This window comes from Gopherus evgoodei, chromosome 9, assembly GCF_007399415.2.
Source record: "Gopherus evgoodei ecotype Sinaloan lineage chromosome 9, rGopEvg1_v1.p, whole genome shotgun sequence".
NCBI lineage: Eukaryota > Metazoa > Chordata > Testudines > Testudinidae > Gopherus > Gopherus evgoodei.
The window spans coordinates 47,365,557-47,389,764 of NC_044330.1; positions in this window are offsets into that span (position 1 = coordinate 47,365,557).

Below are 24,208 nucleotides of genomic sequence, written 5' to 3' on the forward strand. Positions count from 1 at the left end.
TTGAAATCACAAGGTTTCCCATAAAACAGAAGTTTTGGCTCCCACACACCTCTGATCAATATGTGGGTTTGTTTAAAAAATGGTTACTGCTTTAGGCCCTGGTTCGGCAAAGCCCTTAAGCCAAATTCAGGTACTTTAGCACATGTTTAAGTTTAAGCAAATATGAGCTAAGTGCTTTGTTGAGTAGAGATGGGTGTAAGCACATTCTTCAAGTTAAACATATATACATATGCTTTGCTGAATTGAAGTTTATGATCTGATCCAGAGCCCAGTGAAGTCAATGAGAGTTTATTTCCAATAGATTTTGGATCAAACCTTAAAGCAAGGAACTATCTTTCACTCCCTTCGGAAATTGTTTCCTTTTTCTCATTAAGAATGGTATAAAGTTTTAGCACCATAATTATTATGTTTAAGAAGGAATATAATATACTTTCTTAGTATTTTTCATGTTAGGCATCTATTGGTTTTTTTAATTAAAATTATCTACATTCAGAATGTCTAGAGGATAAGGAACAATTGAGTCAAAATGATAAGTTGTGAAATGTAAATTTTAATTAAAAAAATCACTTCATGAAAACAGCAAAGTGATTACATAAATCAGTCTATCGCCTATTTAGCCAGCCTATTCCTTTTTGGTTCCCAACAGGCCTCACAAACTGTACACTGAAGGAATCACATGGTCTTTCCAAAAAGCAGTCAATGCCCAATTCAGCAGTATATTCTAATACTCCACAACAAGAGAAAGACTGAGAACAAGAGTTTCCCAGTGATAGTAGCGCTGCTGTTAGTGACAATACAGTAAGCACCGGGCAAGAAGTGTGCATAAATCAGGTTTGAATCTATGAGATCAGAAAGGTTAGTTTGCCCTATTAATCTGATGATGACACCATCATAAATGTACACAAATACATATGGAGAAATAGACTAATAGAAGATCTTATGGAAGCATGAAGATTATTGACTGCCCAGGCAGGAGGTATAATTTAAAATGGTTTTGATAACTACATTTTGTGAGCAAGTGTTGTTGTCACTTCTTTACATCACATAGGTATAAAAAATCTTTCTGGATATTAAGAAATTATGGATAATTAACCATAAGTAACTCTGAATTACAAATTACATATACCTGGACAACAGTTATTGCTGATACACAGTAACAACTGCTCTACTCAGGAGTGTTAGAACAATAAATTGTAGAGAAGACACACAAGAATCTAACCTGTATTGAGTGACTGAGGATCTTCAAACCCATAATATATTAATAATCCACTGGCAATATTGGCTAGCAACCATCTAACATCTTTTAGTTAGAACCTGCTGATTCTACTTAAGCATTAATATCAAAAAAATTGGGGAATGAGGCCTTATGATCAAAAGTAAATAATAATGAACTATTGGAACAGTTGAGTCATCTACAGTATCTCATCACCCTTCAATGATCTATAACCTTTCAGAAGTGGTGTGCGAGTCTTCATTTATTCACTCTGATTTAAAGTTTTTAGTGTCAGTTATACATTTTAACGTTTTTAGAAGGTCTCTTTCTATAAGTCTATAATACATAACTAAACTATTGTTGTATGTAAAGTAAATAAGGTTTTTAAAATATTTAAGAAACTTCATTTAAAATTAAATTAAAATGCAGAGGCACTTCAGCTGGCCAGACCAGACCAAGACCAGTGGCCAGGGCCTGGGCAGTGTGAATGCCACTGAAAATCAACTCATGTGCTGCCTTCGGCACACGTGCCATAGGTTGCCTACCCCGATCTATAATTTTCTCTTAGAGTACAGAATGAAAGTGCCCATTCTGTTAAAGAACACAATATAAATGACATTTTCAATAGTGCTTAGCGTTGGCTCAACTCTGTGCCCATTAACTTCAATGCTAATGGCCATCCTATATAGAGAAAATCCTGCAATTCAGCGGAGCGGACCTACAGATACAGAGCAAGCTACATTAGCAAGTTGCATAGCTATTTTACCTCAAATTGTTATGGTTTATTCTAAACAGTTGTACCAGATACCAGTATAACTTATTAAATTAAAAAAATAAGATGGAGAGAGAATAGTCTGCTAAAGGAGAATAGGACATTCAGGCTCGTATTCTGGAGTTGCCCAATATCTATAAAATTCATAGTTAATACCATAACAACAATACATTTAATAGATTTTAAAGGCCAGAAAAAACAATTATGATAATCTAATCTGAGTTCCTGCATAACACAGGCCATAGAATTTGATCTGGTGAGATTACAAAGTTGTCAAACTAAATTTTCGATCATTTTACACTGTGCTGGTAGACTACTCATAGACTCATAGACTCATAGACTCCAGGACTGGAAGGGACCTCGAGAGGTCATCGAGTCCAGTCCACTGCCCTCATGGCAGGACCAAATACTGTCTAGACCATCCCTAATAGATATTTATCTAACCTACTCTTAAATATCTCCAGAGATGGAGATTCCACAACTTCCCTAGGCAATCTATTCCAGTGTTTAACTACCCTGACAGTTAGGAACTTTTTCCTAATGTCCAACCTGAATCTCCCTTGCTGCAGTTTAAGTCCATTGCTTCTTGTTCTTTCATTGGAGGCTAAGGTGAACAAGTTTTCTCCCTCCTCCTGATGACACCCTTTTAGATACCTGAAAACTGCTATCAGGTCCCCTCTCAGTCTTCTCTTTTCCAAACTAAACAAACCCAATTCCTTCAGCCTTCCTTCATAGGTCATGTTCTCAAGACCTTTAATCATTCTTGTTGCTCTTCTCTGGACCCTCTCCAATTTTTCCACATCTTTCTTGAAATGCGGTGCCCAGAACTGGACACAATACTCCAGTTGAGGCCTTACCAGCGCAGAGTAAAGCGGAAGAATGACTTCTCGTGTCTTGTTTACAACACACCTGTTAATGCATCCCAGAATCACGTTTGCTTTTTTTGCAACAGTATCACACTGTTGATTCATATTAAGCTTGTGGTCTACTATGATCCCTAGATCTCTTTCTGCCATACTCCTTCCTAGACAGTCTCTTCCCATTCTGTATGTGTGAAACTGATTGTTCCTTCCTAAGTGGAGCACTTTGCATTTATCTTTATTGAACTTCATCCTGTTGACCTCAGACCATTTCTCCAATTTATCCAGATCATTTTGAATTTTGACCCTGTCCTCCAAAGCAGTTGCATTCCCTCCCAGTTTGGTATCGTCCGCAAACTTAATAAGCGTACTTTCTATGCCAACATCTAAATCATTGATGAAGATATTGAACAGAGCCGGTCCCAAAACAGACCCCTGCGGAACACCACTTGTTATACCTTTCCAGCAGGATTGGGAGCCATTAATAACTACTCTCTGAGTACGGTTATCCAGCCAGTTATGCACCCACCTTATAGTAGCCCCATCTAAATTGTACTTTCCTAGTTTATCTATAAGAATATCAAGCGAGACCGTATCAAATGCCTTACTAAAGTCTAGGTATATCACATCTACCGCTTCTCCCTTATCCACAAGGCTCGTTATCCTATCAAAGAATGCTATCAGATTAGTTTGACACGATTTATTCTTTACAAATCCATGCTGGCTATTCCCTATCACCTTACCACCTTCCAAGTGTTTGCAGATGATTTCTTTAATTACCTGCTCCATTATCTTCCCTGGCACAGAAGTTAAACTAACTGGTCTGTAGTTTCCTGGGTTGTTTTTATTTCCCTCTTTATAGATGGGCACTATATTTGCCCCCTTCCAGTATTCTGGAATCTCCCCCATCTCCCATGATTTCCCAAAGATAATAGCTAGAGGCTCAGATACCTCCTCTATTAACTCCTTGAGTATTCTAGGATGCATTTCATCAGGCCCTGGTGACTTGCAGGCATCTAACTTTTCTAAGTGATTTTTTACTTGCTCTTTTTTTATTTTATCTTCTAATCCTACCCTCTTCCCGTAAGCATTCACTATACTAGACATTCCTTCAGACTTCTCAGTGAAGACTGAAACAAAGAAGTCATTAAGCATCTCTGCCATTTCCAAGTCTCCCATTACTGTTTCCCCCTCCTCACTGAGCAGTGGGCCTACCCTGTCCTTGGTCTTCCTCTTGCTTCTAATGTATTGATAAAAAGTCTTCTTGTTTCTCTTTATTCCCATAGCTAGTTTGAGCTCATTTTGTGCCTTTGCCTTTCTAATCTTGCCCCTGCATTCCTGTGTTATTTGCCTATATTCGTCCTTTGTGATCTGACCTAGTTTCCATTTTTTATATGACACCTTTTTATTGTGTAGGTCACGCAAGATCTTGTGGTTAAGCCAAGGTGGTCTTTTGGCACATTTTCTATCTTTCCTAACCATCGGAATAGCTTGCTTTTGGGCCCTTAATAGCGTCCCTTTGAAAAACTGCCAACTCTCCTCAGTTGTTTTTCCCCTCAGTCTTGATTCCCATGGGACCTTACCTATCAGCTCTCTGAGCTTACCAAAATCCGCCTTCCTGAAATCCATTGTCTCTATTTTGCTGTACTCCCTTCTACCCTTCCTTAGAATTGCAAACTCTTTGATTTCATGATCACTTTCACCCAAGCTTCCTTCTACTTTCAAATTCTCAACAAGTTCCTCCCTATTTGTTAAAATCAAGTCTAGAACAGCTTCCCCCCTAGTAGCTTTTTCAACTTTCTGAAATAAAAAGTTGTCTGCAATGCAGTCCAGGAACTTATTGGATAGTCTGTGCCCCGCGGTGTTATTTTCCCAACATATATCTGGATAGTTGAAGTCACCCATCACCACCAAATCTTGGGCTTTGGATGATTTTGTTAGTTGTTTGAAAAAAGCCTCATCCACCTCTTCCATCTGATTAGGTGGCCTGTAGTAGACTCCCAGCACGACATCACCCGTGTTTTTTACCCCTTTAAGCCTAACCCAGAGACTCTCAACACTTCCATCTCCTATGTCCATCTCCACCTCAGTCCAAGTGTGTACATTTTTAATATATAAGGCAACACCTCCTCCCTTTTTCCCCTGTCTATCCTTCCTGAGCAAACTATACCCATCCACACCTACATTCCAGTCGTGTGTATTATCCCACCAAGTTTCAGTAATGCCAACAAAGTCATAGTTGTATTTATTTATTAGCACTTCCAGTTCTTCCTGCTTATTACCCATACTTCTTGTATTTGTATATAGGCATCTAAGATACTGGTTTGATCTTGCCTCCCAGCTTTGCCCTGACCCTCCTTCCTCTCTGCCATTATAGCCCGTGCTCCCTCCTGTTTCCAACCCATCTCCCAGGTCTTGTTCCCCACTTACCTGTGGGGTTTGCTCAACTGTCCCCGTCGAACCTAGTTTAAAGCCCTCCTTAATAGGTTAGCCAGTCTGTGCGCAAATAAGGCCTTTCCCCTTCTCGAAAGGTGAACGCCATCTGTGCCTAGCAGTCCTTCCTCAAATAGCATCCCGTGGTCGAGGAAGCCAAAGCCCTCCTGGCGACACCATCTTCGCAGCCAGGCATTCACCTCCACGATGCATCTGTCTCTGCCCGGGCCCCTACCTTCAACAGGAAGAATCGAAGAGAAGACCACCTGCGCTCCAAACTCCTTAACCCGTACTCCCAGAGCCCTGTAGTCACTCTTGATCTGCTCAGTGTCACACCTCACAGTATCATTTGTGCCCACATGGATGAGTAGCAAGGGGTAGTAGTTAGAAGGCCGGATAATCCTCGACAATGCCTCTGTAACACCTCGGATACGGGCCCGTGGCAGGCAGCATACCTCCCGGGATGAACGGTCAGGGCGACAGGTGGGTGTCCCCCTCAGCAGAGAGTCTCCAACCGCCACTACCTACATTTCTTATTATCAGTGGTGGCAGCAGATTAGGGGTACGAGGCTTCCCCTCCTTAACTGTTGGGGGTGATTCCTTCTCTCCTGTATCAAGAAGAGCATAACGGTTATCTATTACCACAGCAGGAGGGTTTGCAGCAGGGGTGGAGCACTGCCTGCTGCCAGAAGTAACCAGCTGCCAGTGTCTACCCTGAGCCATCTCCTCCTCCACTGGTGTGTCAGTAGTCCTGTGAACTGGGACAGCTACGTCAGCTGTCTCCACATGGGTACTGTCCAGGAATTGCTCATGGATACGGATGTTCCTCAGCCTAGCCACCTCCTCCTGTAGCTCTCCTACCTGCTGCCTGAGAGATTCCACCAGTAGGCACCTTTCACATTGGATGCCACCCCCAGCCTGGATATCAGTAAGTGGAAATTGCACGTTACAGTCTTTGCAAGCCCACACCAGAATCTGGGTAAAAGCATCCATGCTTTGGTGCTCTGTCTGGCTACAGGCGCAGGTGGAGGAGACAGAAGTAGTGCTGCCACAGGTGTTGCGGGTCCTCCTCACCATTGTAAGCCTCCCTCTGTCAAACTCTCTCAAATTCCTGTCTGCAGCTCCCTGTCCGTTCTGCTCTGCTTTAAACAGATCAGTATCTTCAGACTCGATATGCAAAGTCCAAAGGGATTTCACTGAATTCAGAAATGGCAATAAATTATCCTTAGTCAACAGCAAAGGAAGGCATCTCTGATCTCACTCCAGTCACATGTAATGGGAAAGCAATAAAAGATATGGATGTAAAATGGAACATTTCAATGGGAGTCACACTGATGTTAATCAAGAGAAGAAGGTGAATATAGACAAAATAAACTGCCATATGTTTGAGAAATAGGCATGCAGGTAAAAGTTATTTTCTTTACAGTAATTATGGTTCTTTGGGATGTTGTCCATATCAATTCCATTCTTGATGGGCATGCACCCCATGCTCTTGAGATCAGAATCTTTTTGCCATCAGTGTCCATTGGGTCATGTCTGAACTCTGAGTACCCTTGCATCCTCTGCCCCTGAGGGCATAAAGCGTGGCACAAATGCAACTATCCTTCAGTCCTTCACCAGTACAGTGTCCACATGTTAGGAGACTCCATAGTAGCAGGAAAGGAGGATGCGTCATGCAATACATGTGGACAATTCATCTTGAAGAACTACAGTTACTGCAAGTTAAGCACCATTTTTTTCCTTCTTAGAAGAAGACTGCATTGCTCCAGGAAGGACTTGTTTGTGCAGATCTAAGGCAGGTCTCACTTTCTGTATTTGTTTTGAAAATGACCTGAAGGCGAACACTTTGGTGATATGACTCTCACCTAGACAAAATAAACATCTGTTATGCCCATCACTGAGGGACATAGCCACCTCACCGGAAGGTAATATTTAAAGCCAGGGCCTTTGTGCTTAGTCATTATGGCTGTAGCCTGTACCTAGGTATAAAAAGAGAAATACTCAGATAAAAACCTACCAAAAAACCTTATCAACTAAGTACTTTCCACTAATCAACTACTATGTACACTAAGATAAGCTATATACAAACAGAGCTAGCCAAGTGCAAGAGATAGAGATACTGCTCACAGTTCCATCTCACAGGTGTGGACAATAAGAAGGAGCTGAGGGATAGTTGGCCTAATTCTGCCCTTTATGCCCTTGACATGGGGCAGGCGTGAGGGCATACAGGGGACAGGTGCAGCCTACTTGGCACTGCTGGCCAAAGGATATTGTATGTGCACCAAGAGTGGAGTACATATGGACAGTCACTTGAAGGCTTGTTAGTTCCTTGTTACTGCCTCTTTCTTATATTTTAAAGTTAAATCAAATAAAAAAAAAGTGTAATATTTTTTGGTATTATCTTAACATTTCAATATCAACCAATCCCCCAAACATTTTTATGAAATCTAGCTACTTTCTCTGATAAATAGGTACAATACCTTTTAATGTTAACTGGGAGATACAAGAGTGAATTATATATAAAAAGAGATCCTGATGATTAAACTAAATAGGAAAAAGGTAAGTTAAAATTTAGTGCAATTTCACAAGCAGACAAATCCTCTTTGTGACAAGTATGACAGTGTAATATTGAGAAACATGAAAGAAACACAGTAGGTGTTGAAATACAAGATCTCTTTATACAAGGCCATAGCTTTTCCTGTACTGGTCAGTGCTGTCCTTAGGGTTCTGGTGCCCAAGGTGAAATGGAAGCTATATACCTCCCACAGACCATAAAAACTCACCTAAATACAAGTATATTTTGCAGTTCTTGATACCTACCTGTTCTATTCACATGTTAGAGTTGGCGTTCAGTACAGTGAACGACTCAATCACTACACAGGCTCAAAGGTCCTCTGTCTGCATTGTTACAAATTCCCACCTCACTTAGATCAGCTTTATTCAAAGAGTTGCACTTCTATGATTCAGCGAACAGCTGAGAACAGACTAGGGAAGGCAAGAGCAGTGCTCCAGAGGGAGCGATTTCAATGGGATGACAGTTGAAAGAACAAATTGGGGATTTGGGTGACTGACCGAAAATAAACACTAGCTTTAGAGTGGTGGCTCTGTACATGCGCAGGATATCTGTGTGAGGGCTTGGTGTGCAGCAGGGAATGGCAAGCCAGAACTGAGAAGGGAAGGGGTAGAGCTGAAGCTGGCATAAGCTGTGACTCAGTGTGAAATAGGAACAGCAAACCACATACTGCAAGAATTCCTGAAGAAGTTCTGAGAGGAGAGGCCAACACTGACAAGTCCCAACAAGTGAAGAGAATGTGACATGAAATGGATACCAAGGAAACCAGAGTCCTTTGATGTGGAAGGTGTGAAATGTTAGCTGTTCTGAATGAAGTCCGGAGGGCAGCAGTATAATACTGATACAATCTCCAGGAACATCTACTACCGAAGATTTAAGGGTCATATGCAACTGTGATAATGGCAGTGCATGCCCACAACTCGCTGCACATTCACCATTAACTTTGGTGGTTCACAACTTCAGAGCGCTTCACTGGGCAACTTCAATGCTGGTTTTAATGCAAATTTTTGTATGGATTTGTGTCCAGCTGATGGCCGTTCTGGGGGGAAACATACAAGGCCTTTAGTTGCTTATGAAATGGGTGAGAGAAAGCAAGCAAGCAAAAGCAGTTGTAACCCAGAGGAAGGACTCACCAAACACATCACAAGTTAAAACAATAGATAGGATAGTTGTAGAGGAGCAAGAATTTTAGATGGAAGATGTGGCAAGTAGGACAGTAGAACAAGGAGTGTAGGGAAAGGTCAGTGACCTTTCCAACCCTTGGCAGTCACCAGCAGTAAGTATTCTTCCCTGGAGGAGCCAGTAGATGAGGAATAGAATGAGAACAGGCCAAGACAGACAGCTCCTTAGAACAGTGAAGAAGAGGAAAAAGGAGCTGCCAGTATTCCTGATCAGTGATACCACGATGATGAAGGCTCTGTATTCTAGACTGTTCTTTTCTGAAGCACAACCCTTTCTGGTATTCCCACTGGGTCAGTGCAGTTCCTACCACAGAAGTGAACTTTAATGGCACAAACTATTCCCACAGCATATTAGCCTGTGCAATCATCTCCCAGGGAAAGTGGAGGGAGACCTCTCCCTTGATACATTTTTAAAGCAGAATAGAAAAAGTCCCACTACAATCTGTATAGTAGAGAATAAACCTCCTTTGGATAGAGTAGCTGACCTAATAGGCCTTTTCCTCTTATCATTTCTTCAGGTCTCTGGTTCTTATCTTGACGGAAGACTTAGAGGAAGCCAAGCAAGGATAGAGTCAGGAAGCAATCAAAGGAATAGGGGGCATCTCCATAATTCCTAGTGCTGTTTTTAAAATTAAAACTATTACACAAGCTTCCCTCCTCCCCGTTCCCTATGAGTTGTTAAGGTACATTTAGCCTATTTAGTGTTCATATTGGTGTGCCAATAGGATTCAGCAGCTGGGCTCAAGACTGAAAGAGGCATTTCAAGTCAGACCTTATTATAAGGAAGAGATATATTAAACCTGAAAAAAATATGTAAGAAACCTTTTCCACCCTCACTTCACTGAGAGAAGAAAGGAGCAAATAGCTCTCAGACACATTGTCTTTATCTGTAATTTCGTTCCTCTAAAGTCTAAAGGAAACAGCACTGGGAGTTCAAGGAGTTGCTTTTCAAACATGCATAGGAATGTTTCTTATGATATCTTGGCAGCATCCATTTTGTTCTAAGTGTTCATTCTTTGAATGCAGAAACTTCCCATGTGGCTACTTGTATTTCCATGTTGTGAGCTGTGCATTTTAACGGATCTGTTAGGGACATACACAGATGTCAATAGGAACAGAGAAGCTTGCTTTGAAACATACTGAGGCTGCAACTTTGAAAGCTGCCTAAGGAATGCTCAATTCCTATTAAAATTAGCAGGAACTAGATGCCCAGTTTCAGTTAAAATTAATTGAAATTCTGTGTCCAAATCTCCTAGGGAGATTTGAAAATCCCATACTTAATACCTTAGTGAAATCTATCAGTATTGTGCAATACTTTGCTGACCAAACCTGACTTGTCATGGTTGGAGGTTCACAGGAAAGTCAGAGAGAAAAGGATTATCTGCCTGTCTCTGTACAAAGTTATTGCCTTCAGTGGATTTGGAAATGTGCACATGAATAGCATCCCACTCTTTCACCCATGGTTTTGTTGGCTCTGCAGTGCTGAGTAAAAAAGAGTGAATATGTGTTGGACATTAGCAGCAGATGTGGCTGCAAAAACACAGAGGGAACAAGAAGATCTGCTGATTAAGGACATGCCATATTTACAAAGTAAAATGTATATAGTGCCTATTTGGCAGAGTGGTGCCACTTCTAAAGGCCCTTGGATTTCCAGTTACCAATACTTCTTCACAGATTTGCTTTCTCCTGGATCTTTTATCATATTAGTAACTCTCTGGTTCCTTCTAAATGTTAATTGCATTTAGTGCTTCCAAGATTCCAGCTTGTAGACTGGTAGACACAAAGGACTTCAAAGAGGTACGTCTCTGCTGATGCTCATATTTTTGGCCCTCTTCTGAAAGGAAACAGATTCTGGGACCTTGTTAAGGTTAGTTTTGTGTTGGGAGTGAAATCCCAGTATTTTCTTACTGCTATTACATTAGATACACCAGTTCTTGAACAGAGGTGGTCACCAACACCAGGCAGGCAATCTCCTCTTTCAGGAATCAAAGCCCAAACATGAATGCCCAGTTCTCAGGAAGCAACTCTGCCTCAAGAATTGACTAAGTCAGAGAGCAACTCACCTTAAAGAATCTGCACCACAAAAACTAATAGCACTACATATAGCATCCCCTCAAGGACTGTATAATGCTCACACACTAAAGAGAGGACTTTTAAGACTCTCTGTAACAACATTATTTGGTGATGCCTGCCATAACAATACCTTTCTTCTTTTAAAATGAACACCACGGGCAACATGTAGTAATGGCCACGTACAATGTGGTATTGCCCTTTACTGTGGTATTTGTGATTTCCCCTAGACTTAGAATCATGAATACTGCGATTATTGTAAATAGAATTTTAACTTGTAGAACTTGTTGCCAGGACACGCTGTGAAGGCCAAAAGTATAACTGGGCTCAAAAAGTAATTAGACATGTTCATGGAGGGTAGGTCCATGAATGGCGATTAGCCAAGATGGTCAGGGATTCATCCCCATGCTCTAGCTGGGACTGGATTACTTGATAATTGCCTTTTTCTGTTCATTCCTGCTGAAGCATCTGGCCACCAGCCACTGTTGGAAGACAGGATACTGGGCTAGATGGCTCTTCTTATGTTTAAAATACTGTAACTTTAGTAGGACGTGCAAACGTCCATTGTACACATTTAAAAAAAAACACCCCCTCATTTAAGCACATCTTCTCCTTTTATAATGTATGTAGATTTTATTTTGTGTGGGCTCAGACATATTCAGTTCTATCAAATAAAGGGTCATTCATGAACGGAAGTTAAAAAATCTAGTAAGAAATGTAAACCAGTAATCTTAAAAGGCAATAGCTTACCAAATAAATACATAAAACAAAGCAGCCTAGCTAGAGAAGAAAGCAGTTAGAAAATCGTCAAGATTCTCTTTTCTATTCCAGGAGTTCCAGAGTCTCTACATGTTGAGCTTGTGTCTCTTAGCTCCCAGCTGAAACCATCCTCTGTTAGTGGGCATGAGGATGCTTTCCCAGAACTGTCTCCTGAGTCTCCTCTGAAGCATCTGGTACTCACTACCCTAGGAGACAGGACAATCGAAGAGAGAGAGACCATGGGTCAGATCCTATCTTTCTATTCTATTTGCAGGAAATATTCTCATTAAGCGGCTCCTAAGTGATGGAGACATTGATTGATTCTTTTGCTTCATATCAGTGGCAGGAAAATCAGGGAACAGCCGTAGGAATAGATTCCAGCTGGAAGTATTCATCTTCCTCTGCTAGCAGTCTTTTCCAAAGGGGACAAAACCTAGGTCATCCTGTCTGTCATATAAGAGGAGTTGTTTAGTAGGTCTTTACTGTACTATCCTGACAGTGTTCTTCCACTTTCCCTGGTTGTCCATTGCCTTGTATCTTATGTAGTGATTTGTCCTTGTGCAAAATGAGTGTCAAAATGCTACTATGATGTAAACCACACTAGCACGATGTGGGTCTTTGCCTCGTGGGGGGCTTATCCTCATAAGGGTAAATGCCTGCTACAACTGACAGCTAAGGGAACTACTCCTTTAGCCTATGCAGGAGAGGCTGAAAGTTTTAGTGCTATAGGACCTGGGTTGAAATCCCACTGTTTACTCAAGCAGAGTCCATTCCAAGGATATTAGCACTGGTGTTAGCTTTATAGAGAGGTGCCCACAAACTCGGAGGAGTGAGACGAGACTGTGCCAGCTGACTATCATGCTAGCTCTGGTGCAGGCATTACAGTAGGAGTTGCAGGCCATATACAAGTTCTCATGAGACTAGCACTGAGCTTTGGTCTGAGGGGGATTCCTGTGAAAAGAGATGTAATAAACTGGGCTGAGGTGTTATAATACTACATTTTCTGCGTGATTACATTCAAATTCGTATGGGCCAGGTTGTCTTAGCCCACGGGCTTGAACATGCAGGGGGAGTAATTAGGAGTAAGTTTCCCACCTGACTCCTCCGTTTGGCTGACCAAGCACTGCCCAGACTGCAGCTCCAGCAATGGGCAGGGAGATGAGGAAGGTGCTTCCCTGCTAAGCAAGTGAGAGAGATGGAGATAGAGAGGAGTGGGGAATGGGAGAGCCTTGGCTCCACCCCTGCTTATTGCCTGGAGTAGCCAGCTTAGTGGAAGGGGAGCACCCCAGAAAGGAGTTAAATAACTTATTCGTCCCACCCACATAGGGAAAGAGAGGTCATGGGAAAAATTGTTACTCAGACATAATTCTTTCCCGGAGCTGCTTTGCTGTGACTACACAGTACCTAGACTGGGTTGAAGTTTGGAATTTTTATCACTTGAGAAATTTCAATATCTTGAAATTTGGTGTCATCCCAAATTGGGATGAAAGTCCAAATGTCAGACTTTTTTGCACCACAAAAATATTCCAAAAATATTTTGTTTTGATGAGGTTAAAACTGTTTGTTTAGACTTTATTGTTGCAACATTATAATAATACAAATGTTACAATAAAGTGATTAAACATTTGATAATTTACCATAAAAAATTGACAAACATCAATCCTTTCCACAAAAAAATTATGATTTTGATGAATCAGCATTTTCCAGTGGCAAATGGTTCAACTGAAAAGTATGTGACCAGTTCCAGCACTCCTCCTTGCTTTTGGGCTGAGCCTAATGACTCATCTAGCCCTATGTAAATAACCCCAATAAGTGGGTTTTACTGCAGTTGTCTGTGATGGGAGAATAGAGCTATTTCATCAGGGGGAAAACCAACACTTCTCAACAGATGCTAATTTGAACATATTGCCTGCCCAGATGAATGCCCAGAAGCAGGAACAAAATCTAAGCTCTGAGCTAGCAGATAATCACTTTATACATTACCAGAAAATTGTTGCTCACTTGGATTTCATTCAGACATACCAGTTTTAGTCTCATGATTTATGGCACTGCAAAATCTCCACAGAGTTCTTCTCCCTAAACCCTTTGGTTTAAATATAACATAGCTGAAGTTGAGCAGAGAAATTGGGAGAGCAGTTTACTTTGCTAATATTAAACCAAAGAAAAAATATCCATGTTTTTGTTCCTGACCAAGAAAAAGAAGATCTAACTGTTCTTGCATCTCAACTGTTAACGGAATAAATTCATTCCAGGTGAGTGCTATCAATAAGAAAGCTATAACTTTCCCAGACTTTGGTAAGGTGTAGTTGTTAGGAGGGTGGTCACAGAAATTGCAATATCCAGTAGCACAAGAAAATGACAGGAAAATTCCTTCTGATTTTTTTTTAATTGAACAAGCAAAATATTCCAGGACATATCTCTCCTACATAGGAATTACTCAACTACGAGACAGAAAGTTCTGAGTTTCTCTTCATGGAGTTTCCTTAGCATCAGTCACCTGTGTCTAGGGGATTGTCATGCAAAACTAGTAGATTCATTTGCGATTCACATCACTCCTTGGGGAGTCCAGGTGGGCCCAAGCCATCCAGATGAACCCTTTGCCTTCATGCTGGCTCTGTGCCTCTCTCCCAATACTCTGGCAATATGGCTCAAAGAGATCTGGGCTGCTAGGGACTCTCCCATCATCCAGTTTTCCCAAAACACTCTTAAGGGCATCCCATGACACAGAGAAGGCAAGTGCTTAATTGAAAGCTATCCTAGGTAGCATTAATTTAGCAGGGAAATCTCAGATTGGTAGGCTGATGATGTTCCCACATCTTCAGACTGTGATCCAGAGCCCCGCAAAGAGTCTATATTATGTTTAGGGGTGGGGAAAAGGTTTCTAGAGAGAACCATTCCTCACTTCCATAGTCTCCCCTAACAGATTCACTGAGTTTTCATCCTCTCTGCCCACAGAAGGGCAATAGTAAAGTCTTATTGGAGTGAAATTTTGCGTGCATGTAGAACTTTGTATTAACTAACCAGAGCAGCGGCAGAGCTCTAGTTGATTTTGTAATAATTATTTCCTTGTACCTCTCAATATCATAGCATTTAGGGCTTGAGCCAAAGCTTACTTTGTCAGTGGGAATCTTTCAATCAACTTCAATGGGTTTTAGATCAAGCTGTTAGAGAAAAGCAGGGGAGCAAAGTATTCACCTTCTGTAGAGAAGAAAGTGAATTCAGATACTAATGAATTTACACTTCTATTATCTCTTTTATTGTCTTAATGGCAGTTAGTACTCTTAACAATATACCCTTACCCTCTGCCCATGTGATAGATTAATTACACCAAATCTGAGTTCCAAACAGTCCACATGTTATAAAAATCAAGGCAGAAAAAGAACAAATTCAGCTATAAAGATGTAATGCTTGTTTTTTTAAAGAAAGCTGCTTTAGGGGGAAACATTAGACATTTAAGTGATCAAGTTGAAACTGATATGGTTAAGGCTAGCTAGATCTCTCTTCCAGGGCACATTTACCCACACATGGGCATTCTGCACTGGGAAGTGGGATCAAGTTAGCCTAAATTGGGCTAAGTTTCCAATTGTGCCACTCACAAAACTGGGGCCAGATTTTTAGAATAGCTCAGTTCTCATTTATACATCTAAATAAGGGTGAGAGTTTACAAAACTGCTCATCACCCTGCAGCTTCTACTGTGATTCATAGACTTAAGGTCAGAAGGGATCATCATGATCATCTAGTCTGATCTCCTGCACATTGCAGGCCACAAAACCTCGTCCATCCACTCCTGAAACAGACCCAGGGCTGAGTTACAAATATCTTACAAACATGATTTAAAGACCTCAAGTGAAACTTATGGCTCCATTTTCCCAATGTGCTGAACTCTTTTGAAAATCTGGTGGTATTGTGTCTTAATTTGAACATTTAAATGTCTCGCTCTATGCATGCCGTGTACAAAGATATCAGCCCTTTCAATGACAATTATTCTAATTTTCAGCTTCTCAACAGGTAGAAAGCTGAGGCTTCATCATGTGTACAGTGAAGAATGCATATTGACTTGGTCTGGGGTACAGAGGATGTACAGTGTGTGCTGTGTTAGAACTTTCTCTGGGAATCAAAATTTGATGTCTCTTTTCAGTTGCTGGGTTATTCATATCTTTCTTCATGACAGTTACTGGCTCTGAGGAGCCAGGAAAAGTTTTCTACTCCAGAAGAGAAAGGCTAATGCAGCTGTGAAAAACTCATGTTAATAACAATGTCCATCAATCCAGCAAGCAATAGGAGCTTGATGGTTTTCTTCGATTAAGACCTGGAGCTGTGCTTTTCAAGTGAGCGAGACGAAGCCGGAATGGTTAAGGAGGGAGAAGAGGGAGGCAGGCCAATAGCAGCATGGGAAGGGGAGAAAGAAAAAGGTGGGGCAAGAAGGAGGAGATAAAAGTCAATCAATTTATCTCTGGATTTCCTCTCTAGTTCTGAGCTGGGATGGCCACCCAAATATTCTATTAATGAAAGGATTGGGGCTGAGTGATACCTATGATCAAAGGTGGACACATAGTTCATTTCTCCTGGATGCTTTGGTTGCAGTCACTGTTACTTTCATCCCTCTCTACACCATTGTCCTGGACACTGTGCAAAAGCTGCACTGACACAAGGTCTGTTCTCTGCAGCTGACTGACTGTTGTTGCAGTCACTTCCTAACAACAGGACTATATCCTTGAAACTCCACTAAGTGATTTAAAACAGACACAAACATGATCACAGATGTATACATTTACACTGAGGTTGATACCGAAGTAGAAGGCAGGCCTCTTGAAAATCTCTGGGTAAGGATAAAAGAGGTAAAAAACAAGGGTGATGTCATGGTAAGGGTTCTACTATAGACCACCTAACCAAGAAGAAGAGGTGGATCAGGCTTTTTTAAAACAACAAAATTATCCAAAGCACAGGACTTGGTGGTGATGGGGGACTTCAGTCACCCAGACATCGGTTGGGAAAAGCTAGCAGGGCACAGATTATCCAACACGTTCTCAGAATGCATTGGAGACATGTTTTTACTGCAGAAGACAGAGAAAGCAACCTGACAAATAGGGAGAAACTGGTTGAGAATTTGAAGGTAGAAGGCAGCTTGGGTGAAAGTGATCATGAAATGATGAGTTCATGACTCTAAATGATAGGATGGAAAACAGCAAAATAAAGTCAATGGACTTCAAGACAACAGACTTCAGCAAACTCAGGAAATTGGTTGGGAGAAATCCCATGGGAAGCAGGTCTTAGGGAAAAGAGAGTTCAGGAGAGTTGACAGATTTTTATTTTTTAAAAAGAGACATAAGAGCAAAACTATCGCAAGACATAGGAAAGATAGGAAATATGATAAGATACCACACTGGCTTAACCAGGAGATCTTCAATGGCCTGAAACTCAAAAGAGAGTAATACAAAAAGGGGAAACTATAAAGGATGAAAATACAAAACAACAACATAGGAACATCAGGACAAAATTAGAAAGGCCAAGGTACCAAACGAGATTAAGCTAGCTAAGGACTTAAAGGGTAACAAGAAGACATTTTACAAATACATTAGAAGCAAGAAGATGATCAAGGATATGATATAGGGGCAGCAAGTTTGTATAATTTTTGGTGGTGCTCAGAATGGGTCCAAGTCCCATGCCCCCCTACACACACACCTGCCTAAGGCTCTGGGAGGGAGTTTGAGTGTGGGAGGGGGGTTAGATGCAGAAGGGGGTTCAGGCTCTAGGAGGCAGTTTGGATGCTGGATGAGAGCTCTGGGATGGGACAGGGGATTGGGGTGCAGGAGGGCATGCGGGCTCTGGGAGGGAGTTTGGGTGTGGGGTGTGGGCTCTGGGCTGGGGCAGGGGCATGGGATGAAGGAGGGGATGTGGGCTCTGGGAGGGAGTTTGGGTGCGGGAGAGGGTTTGGGGTGCAGCACTTACCTCGGGTGGCTCCCGAAAGTGACCTGCACACCCTCTGGCAGCAGCTCCTAGGCAGGGAGGCTGGGGGTCTCCATGCACCACTGCATACAGGCACCACTCCTGCAGCTCCCATTAGCAGCAGTTCCAATAACAGAGTTGGAACTCGGGGCGGGGGCAGCACACAGAAACCCCACCCCCACCCCCAGGGGCAGCAGGAACATGCTGGCTGCTTTCAGGAGTGGCATGCTGCATGGAGTGAGGGCGAGCAGGAAGCCTCTTTAGCCCCATTGTGCTGCCGGTGGTGAGGCCACCCGGACCCTCTTAAATCACCTGGGATTGCAGGCGGGGCCAGGAGATGCTCCAGGGGAGAGGCGAGGGGCCTGCATTGGTGGAGCTGGGCCCCTGTGCGCTGAATATTCCTGGATCACGGGCACTAGGGGCCCATACAACTCGCCGCCCTGACAGGATAAACCCATTACTCAATGAGGAAGCAAAGACAAACATAAAACATAACAATGGCCAAAGTGTTAAATGTCCATTTTGGTTTCAGTTTTTACCAAAAAGCTTAGCAGTGATTGGATGACTAACACAGGAACAGTGTAAATGGCGTAGGATCTGAGGCTAAAACAGGGGCAGAAAAGTGAAGAATTAATTAGACAAGTTAGATGTCTTCAGCCTGGCAGGGCCTAACAAAATACATCCCAGAATACTTGAGGAACTGGTTGAAGAGATTTGAGCCATTAGCAAACATCTTTGAAAACTTGTCGAAAATGGGAGAGATCCCAGAGGACTGGATAAGGGCATATATAGCATCTATTTATAAAAAGGGGAATAAGGACTACCCAGGGAATTATACACCAATCAACTTAACTTTTGTACCCAGAAAGATAATAGAGCAAATAATCAATCAGTTTGTAAGCACCTGGAAGATAATAAGGTGACAAGTAACAGTCAAGATGGATTTGTCAAGAACAAGTCATGTCAAACCAACCTAATGTCCTTCTCTGAAAGAGAAACAAGCCTTGTGTATGGGGGGGGAAACAGTAGATATAATATATCTCAACTTTAGTAAGACTTTTGATACCGTCCTGCATGACTGTCTTATAAGCAAGCTAGGGAAATGTAGTCCTGACGAGCCTACTATAAAGTGGGTGATTGGAAAACTGCACTCAGAGAGTAGTTATCAAAAGTTATTAATTTTGTCCCTACGCTCCTATGTTATTCTTTTTATATTCTCAACCTTTATGGTTTCCCCTTTTCGTATGACTCTCTTTTGAGTTTCAGGCCACTGAAGATCTCCTGGTTAATAGAGAACATTAAACCCCAGTCAAGCTGGAAGGCATAGCAAGTGGGGTCCTGCAGGGATCTGTCCTGGGTCTGGTTCTATTCAATAGCTTCATAAATGATTTGGATAATGGCATAGAGAGTACAGTTATAAATTTTGCGGATGATATCAAGCTGTGAGGGGTTGCAAGTACTTTGAAGGACATGATTAGAATCCAAAATCATCTTGATAAACTGGAGAAATGGTCTGAAGTAAATAGGATGAAATTCAATAAGGACAAATGCAAAATATGATACTTAGGAAGGAACAATCAGTTGCACACATACAAAATGGGAAATGCCTGCCTAGGAAGGAGTACTGCGGAAAGGAATTGTGATGTTATATGAAATCTGGGAGACACTTGAGAATATTATGAATATTAATATTGTAAAATTGTAATGAGTTATGCCAGATATGCCATGTAAGGTATCTGCAAAAATGTTATAATTTGCCATATATGATAATCTCATTTATATGTTTGTATCACCTTTGTATTATGAGTTATAGATATATAACCCCTGTGCCAGATGGAGCCAGCAACAATAAGGGTTCAGTATCTAGGAGTTACTTTTCAACAATACAACACAAAACCGGCCCGAACCCCCACCCAGTGACCTCCTGTGACAATTACACGCCACCCCTTGGGCACCTCTAAGAGGCAATACTTCCCCTCTTGCAAGCAGAGAGTCTGAACAGCAAAAACTTTTTAAAAAGTGAGGAAATTAACTCAGCATTAATTTGGGAAAACACTGCAACTAGGCTTCATAAACACAAACCATAAGCAAAAGACCCACCCCCAAGTAATTTAGGCAGTGTCCTTCTCCCCTCAAGGTCTTAAGTCCAGCAATCCAAAAGTCCCTTTAATGTGCCCATCCCTTCTCTGTACCCCACTCACAGTTGCTGTCTTTTGGCCAGTACAGAGTTCAGAGGTTCATCCACAGAGTTCACCTCCTACCCTGTGTGGAAGGCGGGGTCGGGGTAAGGAGGCACCTTACACCCTGCACTGCTCAGGCACTTGCTTGTCACCCCCAACAGCCACTTGCCATGCCTCTGTGGGGCTCTTCTCTGGCCCTCTCCACCAGCTGCTCCACTAGCTACTCAGCTGGCCGCTCACTAAGATGTCTTCAGGCCCCCACCACACACTTAACACAGCTGTGAGTGATTTCAGCTCTTAGTGCAGAGAGCCTCACTGCCCACTGCGTAGTCTCTTACAATAGAGACACTATCCCAAAGAAAGTCTAACACTTAGACCTACGTATCAATGATTTCAGTTCTGCAGCATGTAATAAAACTCTCAACTGAGTCTAAATTAGCTCTTTTATTATACCATGGAGAGGAGACTCAAATGTGCTTAGGGCCCTTAAACAGGACCCATGCCACCAGGTAGAAGAACCTATTCTCACCCTCTCTCTCAACTCATTGGACTTTGGAACCCATATCCGCTGCCTAGCGAGTGCTGTTCATTTGAGGATGAGTTCCTATATTGGGATATGCCAGGTATAGTTCTGCTGCCCTCGATTCACACAAGGATAACAACCCTTTATTACTCCTGCCCAGGGACGGCGCTACCATTTAGGCAGCCTAGGCAATTGCCTAGGGCACCAGAATAATTGGTGGGCAGCATTTTGCCGGAGGGGGCGGCAGGTGGCTCCGGTGGAGCTGCCACAGTGGTGCCTGCGGAGGGTCCGCTGGTCCGCAGCTCCGGTGGAGCTGCCGCAGTCGTGCCTGCAGACGGTCGGCTCCTCACGCAGCTCTGGTCAACCGCCCGCAGGCACGACTGCGGCAGCTCCACCGGAGCTGCAGAGCACCAGACCTTCCACAGGCACCACTGAGGCAGCTCCACCGGAGCCGTGGGACCAGAGCATGGGGCGGCGAAATTCCCGTCCACCTAGGGTGCTCAAAACCCTAGAGCCGGTCCTGCTCCTGCCCCAATAACAAGGAGACTGGGGATTCAACACCAGCCACAAGAGATCATTTGGGCAAGCAATCCCGTCATGCTGAGTACCTAGGCAGGGTGGGTGTGTCCATGCAAATGAGATCAGCTTCTGAAGTCTTTTTCCGCAGCTCACCATTAGATATCAGGGGAGAGCTCACCCAGACTCTGCTTACAGATATGTATGTCTGTATTTCAAACTTGCGCTATGCTCCTGGGTGTTGCCCCCAGACAGTTTGACACCAGCACTGCCTAGCCTGCTTGATGGCCCATTGAGAACCATCAACTATACACTGACTCATTGAGAGAAGGCAGATACATCTTATGACTCAGCAAGGCATGTAGGGACATGCCTATGAACAGGACTCTAAGGCTTTCAGGTCATGAGCTGGGCAGCCTTTTGTTTGAAACAAAGGAAGCACAGGCTGCATGGCAAAAGACTATAAAAGCAGTTACATCTTCTTCATTTTGTCTTCAATCCTGCTTCCTATCTTTGGAGGAACTTTGCTACAAAGTGAAGCTCTGAACAAGGAACTGAATGACCCCTCCAAATTCTGGATGTATTCCAGAGGGACTTTCAAGCCAGAAAACTCACTAATGCTGCTAGGAACCTGATATATAGACTTTGAATTTTTTGTATGTATGTGACTGCTTTACCATTTAGCATCTCTCTTCTTGTTCCTTTTTTCTTTATAATAAACCTTTAGTTTTAGATACTGAAGGATTGGCTGGCAGCATGGTGTTTTGGGTAAGATCCAAACCCATACTGGCCTGGTAATGTGGCTGACCCTTTGGGGTCAGAAGAACATTTTGTATATGTGAGCAGAGTTTAAAATAACTTCTCACTGTACTGGACCTAGGTGCTGATTGGGGGCCAGAGACTGAAATGCAATAAAAGGGGCTGGTGGATCAGAAGCACTGTTTGTGACTGGTTGGGAGGTTTAACTTCAGTGTTACCCACCAGTCTTTGGAGTATCTTCTCTCCCTTTTGCCGCCTGTCATGACCTTGGCGTTACCAGTGAGGGCTGCCCCAGGCATGCCAGGTCACAGGGATCTGCGGGTCATAGTGGATCACAAGCTAAATACGAGTCAACAGTGTAACACTGTTACAAAAAAGGTAAACATCATTCTGGAATGTTTTAGCAGAAGTGTTGTAAGCAAGACACAAGTAGTAATTCTGCTACGCTACTCAGCACCGATAAGGCATTAACTGGAGTACTGTGCCAGTTCTGTCACCACACTTTGGGAAAGATGGAGACAAACTGGAGAAAATCCAGAGGAGGGCAAAAAAATGATGAAAGGTCTAGAAACCATGATCTACGAGGAAAGACTGAAAACAATTAGTTTTGTCTGGAGAAGAGAAAACTGAAGAGGAATACGGTAACAGTCTTCAAGTATGTAAAAGGTTGTTATAAAGAGGAGGCTAATAAATTCTTCTCCTGAACCAATGGGGACAGGACAAGAAGCAATGGGTTTAAGTTGCAGCAAGGGAGATTTAGGTTGGACTTTAGGAAAAACTTCCTAATTATAAGGGTATCTAACAGTGAAACAAATTACCTAGGGAGGTTGTGGAATCACTGGAGATTTTTAAGAACCAAAATAGACAAACACCTTGTTAGGGCTCCCGCCTCACCCTTCCCTTGGTTACACAGACAGAAAGCAGAAGACCGGAGTCCAAAGTGCAAGCAATGTGATGCTTACTGGCATTGCATATCCATAGCTCTGTACACCAGTAGGGCTTTTCCCTGTCCCCCTCCTCTTTCTGAGCAGGCTTAATTATATCTGTAGTGCACATCCTTAGTCTCAACCCTTACAATTTATGGTCATGTTCCGTTTTGGATGGTTGTGAATCTGGGGGCTGCAGTACCATGTCTTTTGTACCTCATGAGAGGGGTAGGGAGTGAAGTTGTGTTTTGGCCAGGATCACCATTTCTTGGCATTTTAGTGTTTCTTATGCCTCCCCTGACATCCCTTCTTGCCCCTCCCGACTGATTGCTTGACCTTGCCTTGAGATAGGGGTAGAGACAGTCGTGTATTAAACTCCCACCAAAACCAGCAACACTAACTCTCTTCCTGATCTTTTCTCGTGCTATAAACCTCATCTGGTTGTGGGCAGATGCAACACACTGTGTCTTTGTTCTTTGTTCACACCTTAGTGAGAATATAAGAATATTATAAGTCAAATGGGCAAACAACCCTCAAAATTCTATCTCAGGCAAATATACAGGCTGGATCTCTATATTAACATCACTAACACTCCTGTCGGGAATGGCCTAGATCAGTGGTGCGCAAACTGAGTGGCACTCACTCCTTAGAAAGAGCATGGATGAGCATGCAGGGGGATGCATGGCAGGGCCCAGGCCGGCCCTCACAGGGAGCAGGAGCGCCACACTTCTAGCCCCACTCCACCCCTAGACCAGGTCCATCCCAGTCCCGCTCTGCCCCCAGGCCCAGCTCCACTTCATACCCTGCCTCACTCACCCCCAGCCCAGCGCTGCCCTCTTTCCCTTTCTCTCCCTATACCAGCTCTGCCTCTAGCCCAACTGCACTTTCACATCTACTTCTAGCCCAGCTCCACTTTCCCTTTCTCCCCCTATACCAGCTCTGCCTCCAGCCCAACTCCACTTCCACATCCACTTCTAGCCCAGCTCCACTTTCACATCCACTTCTAGCTCAGCTCCACTTTCCCTTTCTCCCCCTATACCAGCTCTGCCTCTAGCCCAGCCCCACTTCATCTCCTGCCTCACCCCCAGCCCAGTCCTGCCCTCTATCCCTTTCTCCACCATACCAGCTTTGTCTCTAGCACCAGATTATGCCCATCCTCCGGTCTGCTCCACCTTCAGCCCAAGCTCTGCTGCTGAGGAAGCCTTGGCTGTGCAGTAATGGAGAGGTGAAGCAGAAAAGTTTGCGCACCACTGATCTAGATACTAGTTAGAGTTGCCTCACTGTAGGGGACTGTACTAAAGGACCTATCAAGGTCCTTTCCAGTCCTACATTTCTACAGTCTATGAATAAATCAAAGGCTTGTAATGAACTTTGTGGTGACAGGCTGCACTAACCATATTGATATCAATAATATTGCGGCAAAGTTAGATTCAATATACCAGTGAATGAAAACAGGCTCTGAGGCTTTGATCTTATCTGCATCTGTCATCTTCAGAA